At 43.0% G+C, this 21632-nt stretch overlaps 1 protein-coding gene across 2 annotated transcripts in view; it reads left to right on the top strand.

The window, feature by feature from the left end:
* cdk19 (cyclin dependent kinase 19) overlaps positions 1-21632 on the top strand; it is a 282538-nt gene that overhangs the window by 104560 nt on the left and 156346 nt on the right. The gene's annotated exons all lie outside the window — the stretch shown is intronic.

Raw genomic sequence — 21632 nt, 5'->3', positions numbered from 1 at the left:
AAACCAGCTAGCCTGGTTCCTTTGATGTATACTAGTTTTGAGATGTAAGAGAGGTAGAGTATGTTTGCATTTTGTTGAATAGAGCATTCAAGAAGGCGAGTGAAATCTGGCACCTAGCTAGCAGAGTCCAAGCAATATGTTTATGTTACTAATAAAATTGGTACTATGAAAGGTGTTTTACTGTTAGAAGAGGTGGAATTCAAAGGCGCTGGTGATACAATGAGAATTTACATTAAATGAGCTGTGTTGGGTATAACAGACAGCAGTTTAGTGTGTGTAGGGCAGAGGCAATGTAAGATCAAAGCGGTTGTAAGTCTACAACTGTCTCCACAGGAACCAAAGTGAAAGGAACCTCCTTTTGAATTTGTAAGGTGAAAATGCTTTGCCTGGTGTCTGCTCAAAGTCTATGGGTTGCTGTTGCCTTAGTGGAGATTAGTCTGGGAATTTGTTAAAAGCTATGATAATAGTAATTTGTAGCCACGTGTATGTGTTTAATGTGTTGTAACTTAAAATGTTTCATTTAGTTTAATATAAAACCTCTCAAGAACTGATGGTCTGATTCCCGAATTTAGATCTGTATCTCAAACATACCACTTAAAAATATAGGTTATGACAGTTGTTTAAAGTTTCCCTCTCTGGGTTTTTTAAACAACTTAGCTTTACCAACTACTGGGCCATAACACCGCCCCCCCCCAAACAATCCCCAACGGCCCCTGGCAGCCTCTTGCTCCCATGGGCCTCAGCCTCTCTTGGTCCCCACAGACCTCTCAGCCTCTCACTCCCACTGGCTCCTCAGCCTCTCTTGCTCCCACAGGCCCCTCAGCCTCACTCAGGCTCCACAGACCTCTCAGCCTCTCTTGCTCCCACGAGCTTCTTAGCCTCTCTCGGTCCCCACAAGCCCCACACTAGCGAGCCTATCAGCAGCAAACAAGAAAGAGGAACGGCATGTGATTGGAGGAGCAGCGCCTTGCAGAACCTTCAACTTCACTTACCTGTCTTACTGGCATTTTGAACAGTGGCTTCGGGGGCCCACATGTAATGGCTTCGCCACAACTCGGCCCACAGTTTGGACTTGCCTAACTTAGGACTCAGATAAAGATACATTTCTTCACTCAAACAGTTTTGAATCTTTGGATTTCTGTATCCCAGAGGTTTGTGGATGCTCCATCATTGACTACATTTAAGGCTAAGATAGGCAGAATCTTTGATCTTTCAGGGAATCACAGAATCGCAGTGCAGAAGAGGCCCTTCGGCCCATCGAGTCTGCGCCAACACGTGAGAAACACCTGACCTACCTACCTAATCCCATTTACCAGCACTTGGCCCATAGCCTTGAATGCTATGACGTGCCAAGTGCTCATCCAGGTACTTTTTAAAGGATGTGAGGTAACCCACCACCCTCCCAGGCAGTGCATTCCAGACCGTCACCACCCTCTGGGTAAAAAAGTTTTTCCTCACATCCCCCCTAAACCTCCTGCCCCTCACCTTGAACTTATGCCCCTTGTGACTGACCCTTCAACTAAGGGGAACAGCTGCTCCCTATCCACCCTGTCCATGCCCCTCATAACCTTGTACACCTCGATCAGGTCGCCCCTCAGTCTTCTCTGCTCCAACGAAAACAACCCAAGTCTATCCAACCTCTCTTCATAACTTAAATGTTTCATCCCAGGCAACGTCCTGGTGAAACTCTTCTGCACCCCCTCCGGGAATGAAGGATATGGGGAGTGGGCAGGAAAGTGGAGATGAAGCCCAACTTCTCCTTCTGCTCCTATCTCTTGTGTTGTTTTGTCCATTCAGGGAACTTTGGCTTAGGCTGTCCTACCTTTCACACCTACAAGAATGTGCACCTCAACTGTACCTGAACCATCTGTTCTTCAAAGACAGCCATTACAGTTCTGCTTGCGAATCTTTGATTCCAATTTTCCTGGGTCAGATCCATTCTTGCCCCACTGAAATTGGCTCTCCTCCAATTAAGTATTTTTACTTTAAATTGCTTCTGGACCACATCCCTAGCTAACCTAAACCTAATGATGCTATGATCACTGCTTCTAAAAGTTCCCGACTGACACCTTATGCACTTGACTCACCTCGTTTCTCAAAACCAGATCCAGCAATGCCTCCTTTGTCATTAGACCGGAAACATACTGATCAAGAAAACTTCTCTAAATACACTTCAGAATCCCTTCCCCTCTACCTGCACTTTACACTATTACTATCCCATTCTATACCTGGTAATTGAAATCCACCATTTTCCTGCAAATTTGTTCCTCTACACCTTTTCCACTAGTTGTTGCCCTATATCCAGTGGTGTAATGATAACTTATCTACTGCTTGTTTTCTGTCTCTTCCCTTGTAAAGTACTTTGAGAAAGGTGGATGTTTGGAATATTTTTGTTTGGACATATTTTTTCAGGTAATATAGAATCATAGAATGGTACAGCACAGCAGAAAGCCATTCTTTGAAAAAGCTATGAAAGCCAATGCACACTTTCAAGTGGTGAATGAAGTTGGTGCTGTGAAATGCAGATGTAATTAATTACTGATGCTTCACTGAATTTTCTGAACTTGGCTGTGGTGTTTGGTACTGTTTCACTCGGGGAAGAAAAATATTGAGGGGAGAGTATTTTGTAGACTGCTGCTGCATATTTCTTAGTAAACATTTGGAATAACATTGGTAGGAAGCTGGAACCCTTTTGGCTCTGTTCAGTGTGCGGACTGGGAATGATTTGTTACGAAAAAGAAGAAAGCCATATACATCAGAAAGTATGATCAGGAATCCAAATACTGACAGATTTGTCACCTCTGAACTATGTTGGCTTGGATGTTTGGATAAGTTTTACTTAGGCCAGAACTTTATGTTCGTCGCATGAGCGTGCGCCCGACATGCCTGAGTTAATATGACGTGTGATGTCGTTGGGCGTGTGTCCAGACATCATCGCGCTGTCTCGCGATATTTCATTCGGCATGAGCCCGCCGATAATTGAAAGACCTATTAAGGCCATTAACAAACTAATTAAAATCAAATTAATGCTGCCTGTCTAACCTTACGGTTGGCAGGCAGGCGAAAAGGCCAAGTGGCTTTTACGTTTTTTAGGAAATCTCATCCACGAGCGGGATGAGGTTTTCGAAAGCAAATAAACATTAACTGAAAACTTTATTTTTCAATTAAAACATGTCCCAGCTCATGTGACAGATGCACAGGACGGAACATGTTTTAAAAAATTTTTTACTGTCTTTAATCATTTTTTAAAAAAGTGCTTCAGTCTCCCTGAGGCACGGAGCTGCCTCAGGGAGATTGAAGCGCTTTTTCACGCGCATGCGCAAATTGCGCGCCAGACCTGCTCTGCCTCCTCCTCCCGTCCACACAGGCAGCGCTGTGCACTGCTGCTCGTGATCCACGCAGGGCGGGCCTTAATTGGCCCGGCCGTGTTAAATTGCAGAGCGGAGCCGACCGCAGGCAGCGGTCAGCTTCCTGACTGCCCCCGCCCGCTCCCACTGAGCCTGCTCGACAAGGAAAAAATTCTGGCCTTAGTCTTTTTACCTCACTGTTAGATAAATCTTGGAATACCATGATCTGCTATTATTTGGAACACCTCCTACATTGCAACAACGATTACACTTCAAAAATATTTAATTCGCTGTAAAGCACTCTGGAATGTCCTAAGCTCGTGAAAGGTATGATAAAAGTGCTAGTCTTTCTTTTTTCTTTCTTTGAAATACATGCAAATTAATGGACTATTGATGTAATTCTTCCATGCCTACAAGGCAATGGGGTGTGTACTTACAATGCCCACAAAGGCAAAGTGCACTGTGCCTCAGACTCAACAGTATAGACTCTTCCAAATTGTGTAGTTCAGCCTCACTTCAGTGTGAAAAACTTGCTGTTGAGGCCTTCATTTCAATGCTGCTCATGGTAACATGGTTATAATCTCATAGACAAAAGGAACCCAGAGATAAGAACAAGCTAATTATTAAACCTAATTATGCATTAGGCTCAAGTACTGTAGTCAATTATATATATACTGCTTTTCTGTAAGCTCTACTTAAATTGGTAGTCTCTTGCTTAATCAGGCGTATATAAAAGGAAAGAGAAATGGACAAAATTATCTAAATTAGAAACAAACTGAACATGGTTAAAATAATTTTGCATAAGGGACTTAAATGAAATGAAGTAATAAATTTATGTGGAAAATGAAATAATTGAAATCTTTATTTCCCACAGCTTACACAATTATTGATCAGAACTCACCACTTATATAGTTCGTACATAAATTCTGATGTTACATTTGGTAATGAGAATATTTATTATCTAATTTTGCTGATTATAGAACAGAAAGAGATGTTTATTCAACAATCACAAGAAAATCTATCTACAAGTACTGGAACAGATTCCCTGGGTTACCACTAATCAGCCACAAGAGCATGACAGGACCAGCTTTCACTGAATCAGCTTTTCTTTGATCCTTATTAATTTGACTGATCCTTTTATTAATATTACAAGACCATGTGAATGACCTTTCAGCATTAATATTTCTCCTGAAAGTTATCAATTCGCCAACATAATCATAATAGATTACGATAGTTTTTGATGTGCTGAAGTGGTGTCAGTCTGATAACTGGAAAAATCTTTTTTTTATCTTCTTTTGTTGGATAACCTTATCAAAGAAATATACTGTGGAGTTGTCCCAGTTTCTCACTGAGGAGCTGAGCCTTACAGAACAGTAACATTTGAGGTTCAATCCCTGGCTTGTGCTGTTTTAGTGATCTTTGTTGATGCATGGGAAGGAAAAATTGACCATGGTTCTCACTCCCAATATATTGCTGTTCAGTTGTTACTGAAGGATATCCAGTGGTGCCTAGAACTAGGCACAATATTCCAGTTAAGGCCAAATCAGTGTTTTATAAAAGTTCATCACAACTTGCTTTTTCACTCCATGCCTCTATTTATAAAACCCAGGATCCCATATGCCGTTTTAACCACTTTCTCCACCTTCAGTGATTTGTACACATACATCTCCAGGTTTTTCAGTTGCTGCACTCCTTTAGAATTGTGCAATAATTTATATAGATTCTTCTTTTCCCACCTATTTCCATTATTTTTAAATCTAAAACTAAAACTTTGTTAGTCTTTTCACCCCACCCCCACTAGAGCTGTACCTTGAGTATCCTGTCTTCCATTCTTAATTAGCACTTTTCTTAGACAATATCACCACCTTCAACACCTCTTTGATCCTTTTGTCTGTGACATCTTTTGATTATCTGCTCCTATCACTGCTTGCTTATCTCCACAATCACCACACCCTCAACTTCTCTCTCCCCCCGCCCCCCCACCTTAGACCAGCTTATATTTCACCTTTCTCCTAACTATACTCAGTTCTGCCGAAGGGTCATGAAGACTCGAAACGTTAACTGATTTCTTCTCCACCGATGCTGCCAGACCTGCTAAGTTTTTCCAGGTAATTCTGTTTTTGTTTTGGATTTCCAGCATCCGCAGTAGCTTTTAGCTTTTTGTTTTTATCCCTTTATTTTGTGTTGCCTATCTTTTTTCCTTCCAAACAGAATTAAAAACACTTCTCTACATAAGAAAACAAGAACACAAAGGCCGTGATTTTCTGGCCCCGCTGTGGCAGGAACCGCTGCGGGGGATGCGACGACGAGCCAAATGACGAGACTTTAGGTGGGACCAGACGATCCTGGCGGTGGGCGGGGCTGGAAAATCCTGCCTAAAAAATAGGAGTAGGAGTAAACTATACGGCCCGTCGAGCCTGCTCCACCATTCAGTACAATCATGGCTGATCTTGGGCTTCAACTCCATTTTCCTGCCTGGTCTCCATACCCCTTAATTCCCTGAGATACCAAAAATCTGTCTATTGCAGTTTTAAATGTATTCAGCAATGGAGCATCCACAACCCTCTGGGGCAGAGAATTCAAAAGATTCACAACTCTTTGAGTGAATTAATTTCTCCTCATCTCAGTCCTAAATTATTGTCCCCTTATCCTGAGACTGTGCCCCTGTGTTTTAGATTCCCCATCCAGCAGAAACAATCTCTCAGTGTCAACCCTATCTAGCCCCTCAGAATCTTGTAGGTTTCAATCAGATTGCTTCTCATTCTTCTAAACACCAGAGAATATAAGCCTAATTTACTCAGCCTCTCATCATAGGACAACCCCCTCATCCCAGGGACCAATCTAGTGAGCATTTGCTGTACCACCTCTAAGCAAGTATATCCTTTCTTAAATGTGGAGACCAAAACTACATACAGTGTTCCAGATGTGGTGTCACCAAAACCCTGTACAATTGCAGCAAGACTTTTTTTTATTCTTGTATGCCAATGCCCTTGCAATAAAGGCCAACATGCCACTTGCCTTCCTAATTGCTTCCTGCACCTGCATGCTAACTTTCTGTGTTCCTTAACCCAAATATCTTTGAACATCAAAGTACACCCAAATATCTTTGAACATCAACACCTACAAGTTTCACACTTTAAAAAAAATTTCTGCTTTTCTATTCTTAACGATCAAAGTAAATAACCTCACACTTTCCTACATTATATTCCATCTGCCATCTTGTTGCCCACTCACTTAATCTGTCTATATCACTTTGCAGCCTCTGTATCCTCCCCACAGCTTACCTTCTGACCTAGCTAAGTATCACCAACAAACTTCGATACCTTACTCTCTCTCTCTTCATCTAAGTCATTAATATAGATTGTAATTAGCAGATGCCCCAGCACTGATCCTTGCGACACTCCACTGTTCACTGCCTATCAACCTGCAATCTGTCAGCTTTTTATCCATTAATCAATCCTCTATCCATGTTAAAATATTAGCCCCAACTCCATGAGTCCTTATCTTGCCTATTAAACTTTTCTGTGTCACCTTATCAAATGCCTTTTGGAAATCCAGGCATTCTAAATCTGCTAGTTCTCCTTTATCTGCCTTACTAGCTACATCCTCAAAAAAAAATTGCATAAATTTGTCAAACAGGTTTTTCCTTTTTTTCTAATCATGCTATGCTTTCCTAAATGCATTGTTAAGACTGCCTTAATAATAGATTCCAGCATTTCCCCAACAACTGATGTTAGGTTAACTGGCCTGTAGTTCACTGTTTTCTCTCTCCCTCCTTTCTTGAAAAGTGGTATAACATATTGCCAACGTCCAATTTAATGGGACTGTTCCCGAATCTAAGGAATTTAGGAAAATCATAGCCAGCCCATTCGCTTTCTCTGCAGCTCTCTCTTTTAGAACCCTAGGGTGTAGGCCATCAGGTCCTGGGAATTTGTTGGGTTTTAGTCCCTTAAGTTTCACTAATACTTTTTCTCTGCTGATATTAATTTCCTTAATTTCCTCACTTTTTAGCTCCTAGATTACCCTCTATTTCTGGTATAACACTTGTTTTTCTCCTGTGAAGATAGGCACAAAATATTTGTTCAGTGCTTCTGGCATTTCCTCATTCCCCATAGTAATTTCTCCTGCCTCTGCTTCTGAGGGACCAATGTTCCTTTTAGCTACTCTTTTCTTCTTTACATACTTATAAAAACTCTTACAATCTGTTTTATATTTCTGGCTTGTCTACTCTCATATTCAAATTTTTCCCTTTTTATTAACTTTTTGGTGGCCCTCTGCTGGTTTCAAAAACACTCCCAATCCTGAGACTTGCTACTGTTTTTGCAACATTGTAAGCCTCTTCTTTTGATCTGATGCTATCCTTAATTTCCTGAAAAAGCCACAGATGGATCTTTCTAGCTAAGTTTTTTTTCAATGGAATGTATTTTTCTTGAACATTTTGATTTGCTTTTTAAATATTTCCTACTGCTCATTTACCTCCATACCTTTTAGTCTATTTACCCAATTAACCTTAGCCAGTTCTCCCATCATACCTATGTAATTGGCTTTATTTAAGTTTAAGATTTTTGTTTGCGATTGGAGTATGTCACTTTCAAACTTAACATGGAATTCAGTAGTATTATGATCACTGTTTCCCAATTGATCTTTTATTTACAAAATTACTAATTAACTTTGTTTCATTACACAACACTAGATCTAAGATAGCTTTATCACCAGTTGGTTCCACAATGTATTGCTCCAAGAAACTGTCACAGAAACATTCTACAAACTCATCTTCTAGACCACTCTTATCAATTTGATTGTCCCAGTCAATATGAGGATTAAAGACCCTCACAATTAGTACATTCCCCTTGTTACAAGCTTCAATAATTTCTTGTTTCATACTCTGTCCAATGTTATAACTACTGTAAGGGGGCTTATACACTACTCCCACCAGTGTTTTCTGACTCTTGCTATACTTATACAACTTCATGATCTTCTGAGGCCAGATCCTTTTTCACTAATATCCTTATGTCATCTTTTACTATCAGAGCTACCCTTCCTCCTTTGCCATTCTGCCTGTCTTTCCAAGATATTGTGTACCCTGGAATATTTATTTCCCATCCTTGATCACCTTATAGCCATGTCTCTGTAATGGTAATTAAATCTAAATCATTTACCGCTATTTGTGCAACTAGTTCATCAATCTTATTGTAGATTCTTCATGCATTCAGATAAAGAAACTTTATTTTCAGTTTTTTACTTCTATTCCCTGCTATGTCCTTATTCCCCGATGTACAATTTTTGTTAAACTCCCTGTCCCTTCCTATCTCACTCTGCTTTCTTTACCCACATTTCTATAATGTTCTGGTGCCTTGGCCTTTCTCTTTGGATTTCTAATTTTCCCTTCATCCAAACCCTACCCTCCACCCCATTAGTTTAAAGCTCTGTCCACAGCCCTAGTTACACAATTGGCCAGAACACTGGTCCCAGCCCAGTTCAAGTGGAGCCCATCCCAGCAGAATAGCTCACTCTTCCCTGAGTACTGATGCAAGTGCCCCACAGCCACCAATTGCCACCATCACTGGTGCATTCTGCATGGCAACACGTCTACCAATCAGAGTCCACTTGCCAACCAATCAGCACTCTCTTCACATACAGTATAAATTGTTTTCCCCTTAAATTAGTATTCTTGCGAAGTGTCCTGATGAATGTAAGATGAAAAGCTTCTACATGCCTCTTTTTTTCAGCAATACTCAAGTTCTGTACTACCAAACCACTATTTATACCATAACCATTTTCTTTTGTGCTAGGTATGACTCTAGCCAGTGGAGAGTTTTCCCCTGATTTCCATTGATGTCAGTTTTGCTTGGGCTCCTTGATGCCACACTCAGTCAAATGCTGCCTTGATGTCAAGGGTAGTCAATCTCACGTCACCTCTGGAGTTCAGCTCTTTTGTCCAAGTTTGAAACAAGGCTATAATGAGGTCAAGACCTGAGTGATCCTGGGGGAATCCATACTAAGCGTCAATAAGCAAGTTATTGCTGAGTAAGCGCTGCCTTATAGCACCGTCAATGACCCCTTTCATCACTTTGCTGATGCTAGGAACATAGGACCTAAGAGCAGGAATAGGCCATTTGACCTTTCGTGCCTGCTCCGACATTTAATAAGATCATGGCTGATCTGGTAGTGGCATCAACTCCACTTTCCTGTCTTCCGTCCATAACCCTTGACTCCCCCGTTTATGAAATATATGTCCATAGGAAATCAAGAGTAGACTGATGGGGCTGTAATTAGCCAGGTTGGATTGTCCTGCTTCTTGTGGACAGGACATAGCTGGGCAATTTTTCGCATTGCCGGGCAGGTGCCAGTGTTGTAGCTGTTCTAGAACAGCTTGGCTAGGGACATGGCTAGTTCTGCAGCACAAGTCTTTAGTACAATTGTTGGAATGTTGTCAGGACCTATAGCCTTAGCAGTATCTAGTGCCTTCAGCTGTTTCTTGACATCACGTGGAGTGAATTGAATTGGCTGAAGACTGGCATCTATGATGTTGGGGACCTCAGGAGGAGGCTGAGATGCATCATCCACCCTGCACTTCTGGCTGAAGATGATTCCAAATGCTTCATCCTTGTCTTTTGCACTGATGTGCTGAGCTCCCCTATCATTGAGGATGGGGATATTTGTGGAGCCTCATTCTCCTGTTAGTTGTTTAATTTTCCACCATTTTTCATAACTGGATGTGGCACGACTGCAGAGTTTAGATCTGATCTGTTGGTTGTTGGGTCAATTAGTTCTATCTATCACAGAAACTGAACTGGACTAGCCATATAAATACTGTGGTTTCAAGAGCAGGACAGAGGCTAGGAATCGTGCGATGAGTAACTCACCTCCTGACTCCCCAAAGCATGTCCACCGTCTACAAGGCACAAGTCAGGAGTATGATGGAATATTCTTCAATTCCCTGAATGAGTGCAGCTCCCACAACACTCAAGCTTGACACCATCCAGGACAAAGCAGCCCGCTTGATTGGCACCACATCCACAAATGTTCACTCTCTCCACCACCAACGCACAGTTGTAGCAATGTGTACCATCTACAAGATGCACTGCAGGAATTCACCAAAGCTCCTTCAACAGCACCTTCCAAACCCACAACCACTACCATCTAGAAGGACAAGGGCAGCAGATAGATGGGTTCACCACCACCTGGAAGTTCCCCTCCAAGTCACTCACCATCCTGACTTGGAAATATATTGTCGTTCGTTCACTGTCGCTGGGTCAAAACCCTGGAACTCCCATTCTAACAGCACTTGGGTGTACCTACACCACATGGACTGCAGCAGTTCAAGAAGGCTGCTCACCACCATCTTCTCGAGGGCAACTAGGGATGGGCAATAAATGCTGGCCCAACCAGCGAAACTCACATCCTATGAATGAATTAAAAATTGTTAATTGGCTATCTTCCAGATCCCCAACTCCATTCTATCTTTGAATTAAATAGACAGTTTAAAGTATAATCGTTTATAAAACCTGACATCCCTGACACCTCGCTTTGAGGCTTGGGACCCGCGGCTTCTTCCATCTAGAAGGACAAGGGCAGCAGGTGCATGAGAACACCACCATATGCAAGTTCTCCTCCGAGTCACACACCATCCTGCCTTGGAACCATATCGCCGTTCCTTCACTGTCAGTTGGTCAAAATCCTGGAACTGCTTTCCTAACAGCACTGTGGGCGTTCCTACAATTCATGGACAAGCGGTTCAAGAAAGCAACTGATCACCACTTTCTCAAGGGCAATTAGGGATGGGCATTAAATGCCAGCGATGTCCACATCCCATGAACGAATTTAAAAAAATACCCTTGGGAACCAAATCCTTTCCTCCAGTTCAAAAACAATAATGCATCAGTCCTTTGTCAGCTATTTCTTATCCATGCTGCTACTGTCCCTTTTATTCCATATGCTTCAACTTTGCTGGTAAGCGTGTTATATAGCACTTCATGCAGCGCTTTTTGGAAGTCCATGTGTACATATCAACTGCATTTCTCACACCTACCCTCCCTGTTACTTCATCAAAAAGCTCAATCAATTTAGTTATGCACAATTTGCCTTTTAACAAATCAGTGCTGGGTTGCCTTAATTAATCTGTGTTGGTTGAAATGACTGCTAATTTTGTCCCGGATTGTCGTTTCAACAAACATTCCCACCGCTGAGATTAAATTGACTGGCCTGTCGTTGCTGGGTTTACCCTAAAACCTTTTTTTGAATAAGGGTGTAAGATTTGCAGTTCTCCTGTCCTCTGGCACCATACCCATGACTAATGGAAGATTGGAAGATCATGGCCAGTACCTTCACAATTTCCACCCTTACTTCCCTCTGCATCCTCAGATGCATTCCATTCGGTCCTTGTGACCAACTTTAAGTATAGTCAACCTTTCTAAAACAGAACAAAATACTGCAGATGCAGGAAATCTGAAAAACAGAAAATGCTGGAAATACTCAGCAGATGAGGCAGCATCTTTTGAAAAAAACAGAGTTAACAGGCTGAATTATACGGGATGCCATGGTCCCTGCTGCCCCTCCTTCCCACCGGTGACTAACCTGTGGGTGGGGGGAGCCCGCCTGGGGTTAATTTGCCATTAATTAGCTGGAGGCAGGATTTCCACCCCTCAGGAATGGGAAGACCCATCTCAGAGAGCTACCGGCCAATCGGGCTGGTACTTGATGTACCAGTTGTGCCACTGACTGGAAAAATGATGGCAGCTTGGCCACTGCCGGTATTGCATTTGGGCTATGAGGAAGCAAGCTGCAATGGATTGGAACTTTGTAAGTGTGTGGGTTGTCGAGGGGGCGTTAGTGAGGGGAATGGGTGACGTGGTTTGTCAGGGCATGGGGACGTGGGCAATTTGGGATGGGTTACACCTTGGGACCAGCTAAGGAAGGACATCCCCTTGCCCACTACCAGCCACGCAAGGAAATGTGCTGGGCGGGCTGCTTTGCGTGGGTCTCTCCCACTGCTAGTTAAATGCCCACAGCAATGGAATGAGGCCCGTAAGTGGGTATGCATTGCTTCAGTTGTCCCACAGGCTGTCTGCCAGCTCCTTAGCCGCTGGTATAATTGCAATGGAGGTGGGGGTGTAGACGGCAGGAAGATTGCCCGCTGAATTTAATACCCGAACTCCGCCTTCAGGCCTGATGGCAGGAAGGGTTAAATCTACTCCAGCATTTCAGGTTGATGACCCTTTATCAGAACCTTCTCCCTTGTGGGATGGTACCTCAACTGCAGCTGAATCATATCTTTAAAGGTAGCTTATTGTTCTGTTACAGTTTTGTCTCCCCATTTTTGATTCCAATTTACCTGGGACAGTTCACTGGAATTAGCCCCGCTCCAATTAAGTATGTTTAATCAGGATTGTTCCTTGAATTTTTCCATTGCTAACCTAAACCTTAATATAATATGGTAACTGTTCCTGAAATGCTCCTAATTTGTATGTTTGTATGTATGCATTAAATAACTGGAATGGATCATTTCTTTAACTCTCACTTTATCTGGGCCTCTCAATGGTATGATAGCATGGAAATAACTCAGTTGTTTACAAAAGGTATTTTCTCTTTAAGTCATATTGTGCTTGTCATTTTGAGTTAATCTGGTCAGTCTTTTTTATACCCGTTGATAGGATGTGGGCGTTACTGGAAAGGCCAAGATTTATCGGCCATCCTAATTACACTTGAGGAGGTAGTAGTGAGCTGCCTTCTTGAATACAGCTGTGTGGCTTACTTGGATATTTTAGAGGGCTGTTAAGAATTAACCACATTGCTGTGGGTCTGGAGTCACATATAGGCCAGATTGGTAAGGACAGCAGATTTCCTTCCCTAAAGGATATTAGTAAACCAGACGGATATTTATGACAACTCATTAGTTTCATCTTGTAGAATTGGCAGCTTGCATTGTTCTTTCTGATAATTGATACCATCAATAAAATGGAACCTTTGAAAGTTAACCAATAGAAACATAGAAAATAGGAGCAGGAGTAGGCCATTCGACCCTTCGAGCCTGCTCTGCCATTCATTATGATCATGGCTGATCATCCAACTCAATAGCTTGCTCCAGCTTTCTCCCCATATCTTTTGATCCTTTTCGCCCCAAGAGCTATATCTAATTCCTTCTTGAAAACATACAATGTTTTGGCCTCAACTACTTTCTGTGGTAGCGAATTTCACAGGCTCACCACTCTCTGGGTGAAGAAATTTCTCCTCATCTCAGTCCTAAATGGTTTGCCCTGTATCCTCAGACTGTGACCCCTGGTTCTGGACTCCCCCACCCTCGGGAACATCCTTCCTACATCTACCCTGTCTAGTCCTGTTAGAATTTTATAGGTTTCTATGAGATTCCCCCCTCATTCTTCTGAACTGCAGCAAATATAATCCTAACCGACTCAATCTCTCTTCATATGTCAGTCCCGCCATCCCAGGAATCAGTCTGGTAAACCTTCGCTGCACTTCCTCTATAGCAAGAACATCCTTCCTCAGATAAGGAGACCAAAACTGCACACAATATTCCTGGTGTGGTCTTACCAAGGCCCTGTATAATTGCAGCAAGACATCCCTGCTCCTGTACTCGAATCCTCTCGCTGTGAAGGCCAATAAACCATTTGCCTTCTTTACCGCCTGCTGCACCTGCATGCTTACCTTCAGCGACTGTTGTATGAGGACACCCAGGCCTTGTTGCACATTCCCCTCTCTCAATTTATAGCCATTCAGATAATAATCTGCCTTCCTGTTTTTGCTACCATAGTGGATAACCTCACATTTATCCACATTATACTGCATCTGCCATGCATTTGCCCACTCACTCAGCTTGTCCAAATCACACTGAAGCATCTTTGCATCCTCCCCACAGCTCACCCTCCCACCCAGCTTTGTGTCATCTGCAAATTCGGAGATATGACATTTAGTTCCCTCATCTAAATCATTAATATATATTGTGAATAGCTGGGGTCCCAGCACCGATCCTTGCGGTACCCCACTTGTCACTGCCTGCCATTCGGAAAAGGACCCATTTATTCCTACTCTTGGTTTCCTGTCTGCCAAACAGTTTTCTATCTATCTTAATACACTACCCCCAATCCCATGCGCTTTAATTTTACACGCTAATCTCTTATGTGGGATTTTGTCGAAAGCCTTCTGAAAGTCCAAATAAACCACATCCACTGGCTCCCCTCATCAACTCTGCTAGTTACATTCTCGAAAAATTCCAGTAGATTTGTCAAGCATGATTTCCCTTTCGTAAATCCATGCTGACTCTGTCTGATTCTGCCACTGTTTTCCAAGTGCTCAGCTATTAAATCTTTTATAACGGACTTTAGAATTTTCCCCACTACCGACGTCAGGCTGACTGGACAATAATTCCCTGCTTTCTCTCGACCTCCCTTTTTAAATAGTGGGGTTACATTAGCTACCCTCCAATCTGTCGGAACTGTTCCAGAGTCAATAGAATCTCGGAAGATGACCACCAACGCATCCACTATTTCTAGGGCCACTTCCTTAAGTACTCTGGGATGTAGATTATCAGGCCCTGGGGATTTATTGACCTTCAATCCCATCAATTTCTCCAACACCATTTCCCTACTAATACCGATTTCTTTCAGTTCCTCCCTCTCACTAAACCCTGTGTTCCCCAACATTTCTGGTATGTTATTTGTGTCCTCCTTTGTGAAGACAGAACCAAAGTATATATTTAGTTGGTCAGCTATTTCTTTGTTCCCCATTATAAATTCCCCTGACCCTAATTTCTGACTGTAAGGGACCTACATTTGTCTTCACCAATATTTTTCTCTTCACATACCTATAGAAACTTTTACAGTCTGTTTTTATGTTCCCCGCAAGCTTACTCTTGTACTCTATTTTCCCCTTCTTTATCAATCCCTTGGTCCTCCTTTGCTGAATTCTAAAATGCTCCCAAACCTCAGGTTTGTTGTTTTTTCTGGCCAATTTGTATGCCTCTTCCGTGGATCGAATACTATCTCTAATTTCCCTTGTAAGCCATGGTTTGGCCACCTTTCCTATTTTACTTTTGCGTCAGACAGGAATAAACAATTGTTGCAGTTCACCCATGCGCTCTTTGAACGTTTGCCATTGTCTATCCACCGTCATCCTTTTAAGTAACGTTTCCCAATCCATTCTATAAGTATATCATTGGGAAGAGGATAACCGGGGAAAGAGTAGGGCCCATAAGGGACCAAGGAGGCAATCTATGGGTGGAGCCAGAGGACATCACTAGAGTTGAATGAATACTTCACATCCATCTTCACCCAAGAGAATGAGGATGAAGGTATCAAACTCGGGAAGAGAGACTGCGAGGTTCTTGAGCAAATTGATATAGGGAGACAAGGTATTGGAGGTGTTGGCAGGCTTAAAAGTGGACAAATCTCCAGGTCCAGATGATTTGTGTCTCAGACGGCTGAGGGAGGCAAGGGAGGAGATCACAGGGGCTCTGACCCAAATTTTTAATTCCTCTCTGGCCACGGGGGAGGTGCTAGAGGACTGGAGAACAGCTAATGTGGTTCCGCTATTTAAGAAGGGTTGTAGAGATAAACCAGGGAACTACAGGCCAGTGAGTCTCACGTCAGTGGTAGGGAAACTATTGGAGAAAGTTCTGAAGGAGAGTATCTATCTCCACTTGGAGAGGCAAGGTTTGATCAGGGATGGTCAGCATGGCTTTGTCAGAGGGAGGTTATGCCTAACAAATTTGATTGAATTTTTTGAGGTGTGTAGGTGAGGGTAGTGCAGTTGATGTATTTTATATTGATTTCAGCAAAGCCTTTGACAAGGTCCCACACGGGAGACTTATAAAGAAGGCAAATGCACATGGGATACAGGGTAATTTGATAAGGTGGATTCAAAATTGGCTTAGTTGTAGGAGGCAAAGGGTGATGACAGAACGATGCTTTAGTGACTGGAAGCCAGTGTTCAGTGGCGTACCACAGGGATCTGTGCTGTGTCCCCTATTATTTGTCATTTATATGAACAACATAGATGACTATGTGGGGGATACGATTAGTAAGTTTGCGGATGACACAAAGATTGGCCGGGTGGTTAATAGTGAGGTTGAGTGTCTTGGGCTACAGGAAGATATAGACAGGATGGTCAAATGGGCAGATAAGTGGCAGATGGAGTTTAACCCTCAAAAGTGTGAGGTGATACACTTTGGAAGGAATAATTTGACAAGGAAGTATTCAATGAACGGCATGGCACTAGGAAGTTTTGAAGAACAAAGGGACCTTGGCGTGTGTGTCCATAGATCTCTGAAGGCAGAGGGGCATGTTAGTGGGGTGGTGAAAAAGGCATATGGGACATTTGCCTTTATTAATCAAAGTAGGGAGGTCATGTTGGAGTTGTATAGAACCTTAGTGAGGCCACAGCTGGAGTACTGTGTGCAGTTCTGGTCGCCACATTATAACAAGGATGTGATTGCACTGGAGGGAGTGCAGAGGAGACTCACCAGGACGTTGCCTGGGATGAAACATTTAAGTTCTGAAGAGAGGTTGGAAAGACTTGGGTTGTTTTCGTTGGGGCAGAGAAGACTGAGGGGCGACCTGATCGAGGTGTACAAGATTATGAGGGGCATGGACAGGGTGGATAGGGAGCAGCTGTTCCCTTTAGTTGAAGGGTCAGTCATGAGGGGACATAAGTTCAAGGTAAGGGGCAGGAGGTTTAGGGGGATGTGAGGAAAAACTTTTTTACCCAGAGGGTGGTGACGGTCTGGAATGCGCTGCCTGGGCGGGTGGTGGAGGCGGGTTGCCTCACATCCTTTAAAAAGTACCTGGATGAGCACTTGGCACGTCATCACATTCAAAGCTATGGGCCAAGTGCTGGTAAATGGGATTAGGTAGGTAGGTCAGGTGTTTCTCATGTGTCGGTGCAGACTCGATGGGCTGAAGGGCTTCTTCTGCACCGTGATTCTGTGAGCATAGCCAACTCGTGCCTCATACCATCGTAGTTTCCTTTATTAAGATTAAGGACCCTAGTCTCAGAGTCAACTACGTCACTCTCTATCTTGATGAAGAATTCTATCATATTATGGTCGCTCATCCCCAAGGGGCCTCGCACAACTAGATTGTCAATTATTCCTTTCTCATTGCTCAATACTTAGTCTAAGATGGCCTGTTCTCTAGTTGGTTACTCAACGTATTGGTCCAGAAATCCATCCTGTATACACTCCAGGAATTCCTCCTCTACGGTATTGTTACTAATTTGATTTGCCCAATCTATATGCAGATTAAAGTCACCCATAATTACAGATGTTACTTTATTGCATGCATCTCTAATTTTCTCTTTAATGCCATTCCCAACATCACCACTACAGTTTGGGGGTCTGTATACAACCCCCACTGACATTTTTTGCCCTTTAGTGTTTCTCAGCTCTACCCATACAGATTCCACATCTTCGGAGCTAATATCTTTCCAAACTATTGCGTTAATTTCCTCTTTAACCAGATATGCTTTGGCATATTTAACCAAATTATGTTGTATTTCTTGCACATCTAATTAAAAGGATTTTTGACATATTTTCCTAAATTATGTGATTTTTGTCCAAGTACTAAGTCTTAAAATCAAGATGGCAGCAATGTGAAATGTATCTTGATGAAAAACAGGACTTTTGTGGATATCAAAATCATGCTGCTATTTTGAACTGTTACTGAGAGACATGAAGTCATGTGTGTAGGTTAATACCAATTAACTTTTTTAAAGATTTACTTGTTCACAGGATATGGGCATCGCTGACTCGGCCAGTATTTTTTGCCCATCCTTAATTGCCCTGGAGAAAGTGGTGGTAAGCTGCCTGCTTGAACCACTTCAGTCCATATGGTGTAGGGACACCCACAGTACTGTTTGGAAGGGAGTTTCAGGATTTTGACCCAGCGCCAGTGAAGCCCTTCATCATAATGGACTATTCTTTCGATATGTATCACATTTACTATAGTGTAAATCATGCAAATCATGCTGTTTGGTTTCTGTTTGTGCATATAATATGATGGTTTATGGTGCCTTATTTCTCATCAAAGCTTGGCTAACCACAGAATGTCTCGATTTGAATGTAGGTCTGTTCTTAAGGCTCACTTTTGTCCATGCTATTTCTGATTTGAGAATACTTGATGCTGTTATTGGTTGCCAAAAATGGAAAAACATTCAATTTTCCAGCTTTGCATTTCTTTGATGAGTACAAAAGTTCAACCTCACCCCTGCCCAAAGTTATTTAAATCAATTTTTTCATACAGACATTACAGCACTGCAGAAACTGTCATCTAGACTGTCTTGATTGTAAACAACATTTATTAATATCATACAATATATTGTGAAATCTGATTCAGCGTGAAGACTGTAGATTCTGTCAGCTGCATTAATTTGCCATTTTTTTGGTTATTTTTGAGTGTTGGAATTGTCCTCATTGTTCAGCAGAGCGTTGGTTTTAATTAGTAAAATATTTCTAGCTTAGGATGAGGTGTTTAAGTTTCCCAATCAGTTCAGTACAAACAGTTCCAGAGAAAATATTACTTAATTGCATATCTTACAATGATATAGTATGTTAAGAATGGATACAGAGAGAACATTTCTTGTGGGGAAGAGCATAGCTAGAGGCCATCAAAATAAGATCGTTACCAAGAAGGGAATTTCGAACAAACTTCCTTACCCAAAGAGTGGTAAGAATGTGGAACCCACTTCCACAGATAGTGGTTGAAGCAAATAGTATAGATGCATTTAAGGGGAAACTAGACAAGCATATGAGGGAGAAGGGGATAAATGGTTATGATAGCAGATTTAGGTGCGGAAAGATGGCAGGAGGCTCAAGTGGAGCATAAACACCAGCATGGACTGGTTGAGCTGACTGGTCTGTTTCTGTGGCGTGATCCTATGTAATCCTATGCTATTTGTCTAAGTTTTCTAGCAAAAGAGGAAAATATGTTATTGTTAGAATGTGTAACACTTTCATGATGGAAAGATGTTACTACCCTGTACTGATAAATGTCCTCTCAGCTTGTGAGTAAGCTTTGATTACTGGATTTGTGCAACAATCTTTTATTTAAATATACATATGGGGGAAAAAGATCATAAATAAAAGCAAAAAAGGCTAGAAATACACAGCAAGTCTGCCAGCATCTGTAAAGAGAAAAGTCTGTCTGTAATTATGAAGACAAATTTAGCATATTTTGGTCTAAATTTAAATTAACTTGGATTTCAGAATCTATTCCAAACTCATTCTTGCAGAAAGGTGGTAGTTGCAGGTCAGTCATCTCAGCTCCAGGACATCACTGCAGGAGTTCCTCAGGTTAGTGTCCTCAGCCCAACCATCTTCAGCTGCTTCATCAATGACCTTCCTTCCATCATAAGGTCAGAAGTGGGATGTTCGTTGATGATTGCACAATATTCAGCACCATTCACAACTCCTCAAATACTGAAGCAGTCCATGTCCAAATTCAGCAAGACCTGGACAACATCCAGGCTTGGGCTGACAAGCGGCAAGTAACATTCGTGCCACACAAGTGCCAGGGAATGACCATCTCCAACAAGAGAGAACCCAACCATCTCCCTTGATGTTCAATGGCATTACCATCACTGAATCCCCCACTATCAACATCCTGGGAGTTATCATTGACCAGAAACTGAACTGGTCATATAAATACTGTGGCTACAAGGCCAGGTCAGAGACTAGGAATCGTGCAATGAGTAACTCACCTCCTGACTCCCGAAAGCCTGTCCACCATCTACAAGGCACAAGTCAGGGATCTGATGGAATACTCCCCACTTGTCTGGATGAGTGCACTTCCACAACACTCAAGAAGCTTGAAACCGTCCAGAACAAAGCAGCCCGTTCGATTGGCACCACATCCACAAACATTCACTCCCTCCACCACTGACACACAGTGGCAGAAGCATGTACCATCTACAGGATGCACTGCAGAAATTCACCAAGGCTCCTTCGACAGCATCTTCTAAACTCACAACCACTACCATCTAGAAGGACAAGGGCGGCAGATACATGAGAACACCACGGAGAAGTCACTCCCCATCCTGACTTGGAAATATATCGCCGTTCCTTCACTGTCGCTGGGTCAAAATCCTGGAACTCCCTCCCTAACAGCACTGTGGATGTACCTACACCACATGGACTGCAGAGATTGAAGAAGGCAGCTCACCACCACCTTCTCAAGGGCAGCTAGGGATATGCAATAAATGCTGGCCCAGCCAGTGAAGCCTACATTCCATGGATGAATTTTTAAAAATCATGTTAATTTTGTTAATCATGTTATTTCGAGATTGCTTTCGTGGGCAGGATTTTTCAGGATAGCGGGTTTTCCCACTTTGCCACCCAAAAAGTTGGTGGAAAGGCATTCCCATCGATGTCAGCTGCCATGCAGCCGTAAAGCTCTCTGAGGAGCATTAATTGGCTGGAGGCGAAACTTCCGCCTCTCACTCAGAAGGAAGGACCACCTCAGAAAGCTGCCAGCTATCTGATTTTCCAGCAGCCCTGTAGTCCCAGCAGCGCTACAAGCAGCAGTGGCCACTGCTGGGACTACAAGCAGTCCAACCAAAATGCTGGACCCCACAGGACCAGGTAGGTGAGGGATCTTGCAGCGGGGACAAGAGGGGAGGCCCGGTGGGGGGGTGGGTGAGGGGAGCGCGGGTTGTGATGGGAAGGCTGGGGAAGAGGAAGCACTGGGATGGCGGCCTTGGAGGCAGGGCTTCAGGAAAATCGTGGGACGCTGCTTCAGGACTGCTCCCCATACATTCAACGGGGAACTTTCCCAGGGGCACTTAGGGAACTGGATCAGCTGTCTACTGAACAGAAGCAGGCAGCCAATATAAATGCTGAAGGCCCCAAATAGGGGCGATTTAGAGGGCCCAGCTGCATTTTGCCAGCAGTGGAGCAGCCCCCTACCACTGCATGCAGACCATCACCAGCTTAATGAGCTTAAAGAGGGGGTCCCGGACATTAAAGAATGCTTCTGCAACCCCAACAATCCAAATAGAGGCGCTTTCCTTTGATCTGAGGTTCTATCACCTTACCCCCACCCCCTTAAATATTATATATTTTTAAGGTTCCAAAGGCACCTCCATTTTCAAGTGCCCTCGTAGTCACCTATCCGCCTCTCTTGTCGGGGCTGCTGAGTTTTCAGAGCTTCGAGAGCTCTGATTGGGCTGGCACCATTGGGAGGCAGCCCACCATCCTCAATAGGATGGTGAGCTCGGAGGTGGCCAATTCAGAATGTCACTGTGCCATTCTCCCTGCCAATCAGTGCAGGCTTGGCA

Source organism: Cetorhinus maximus, chromosome 5, assembly GCF_964194155.1.
Source record: "Cetorhinus maximus chromosome 5, sCetMax3.hap1.1, whole genome shotgun sequence".
Lineage (NCBI taxonomy): Eukaryota > Metazoa > Chordata > Chondrichthyes > Lamniformes > Cetorhinidae > Cetorhinus > Cetorhinus maximus.
Note: the sequence above shows the minus strand (reverse complement) of the source record. Positions and strands in the feature narration are given on the sequence as shown.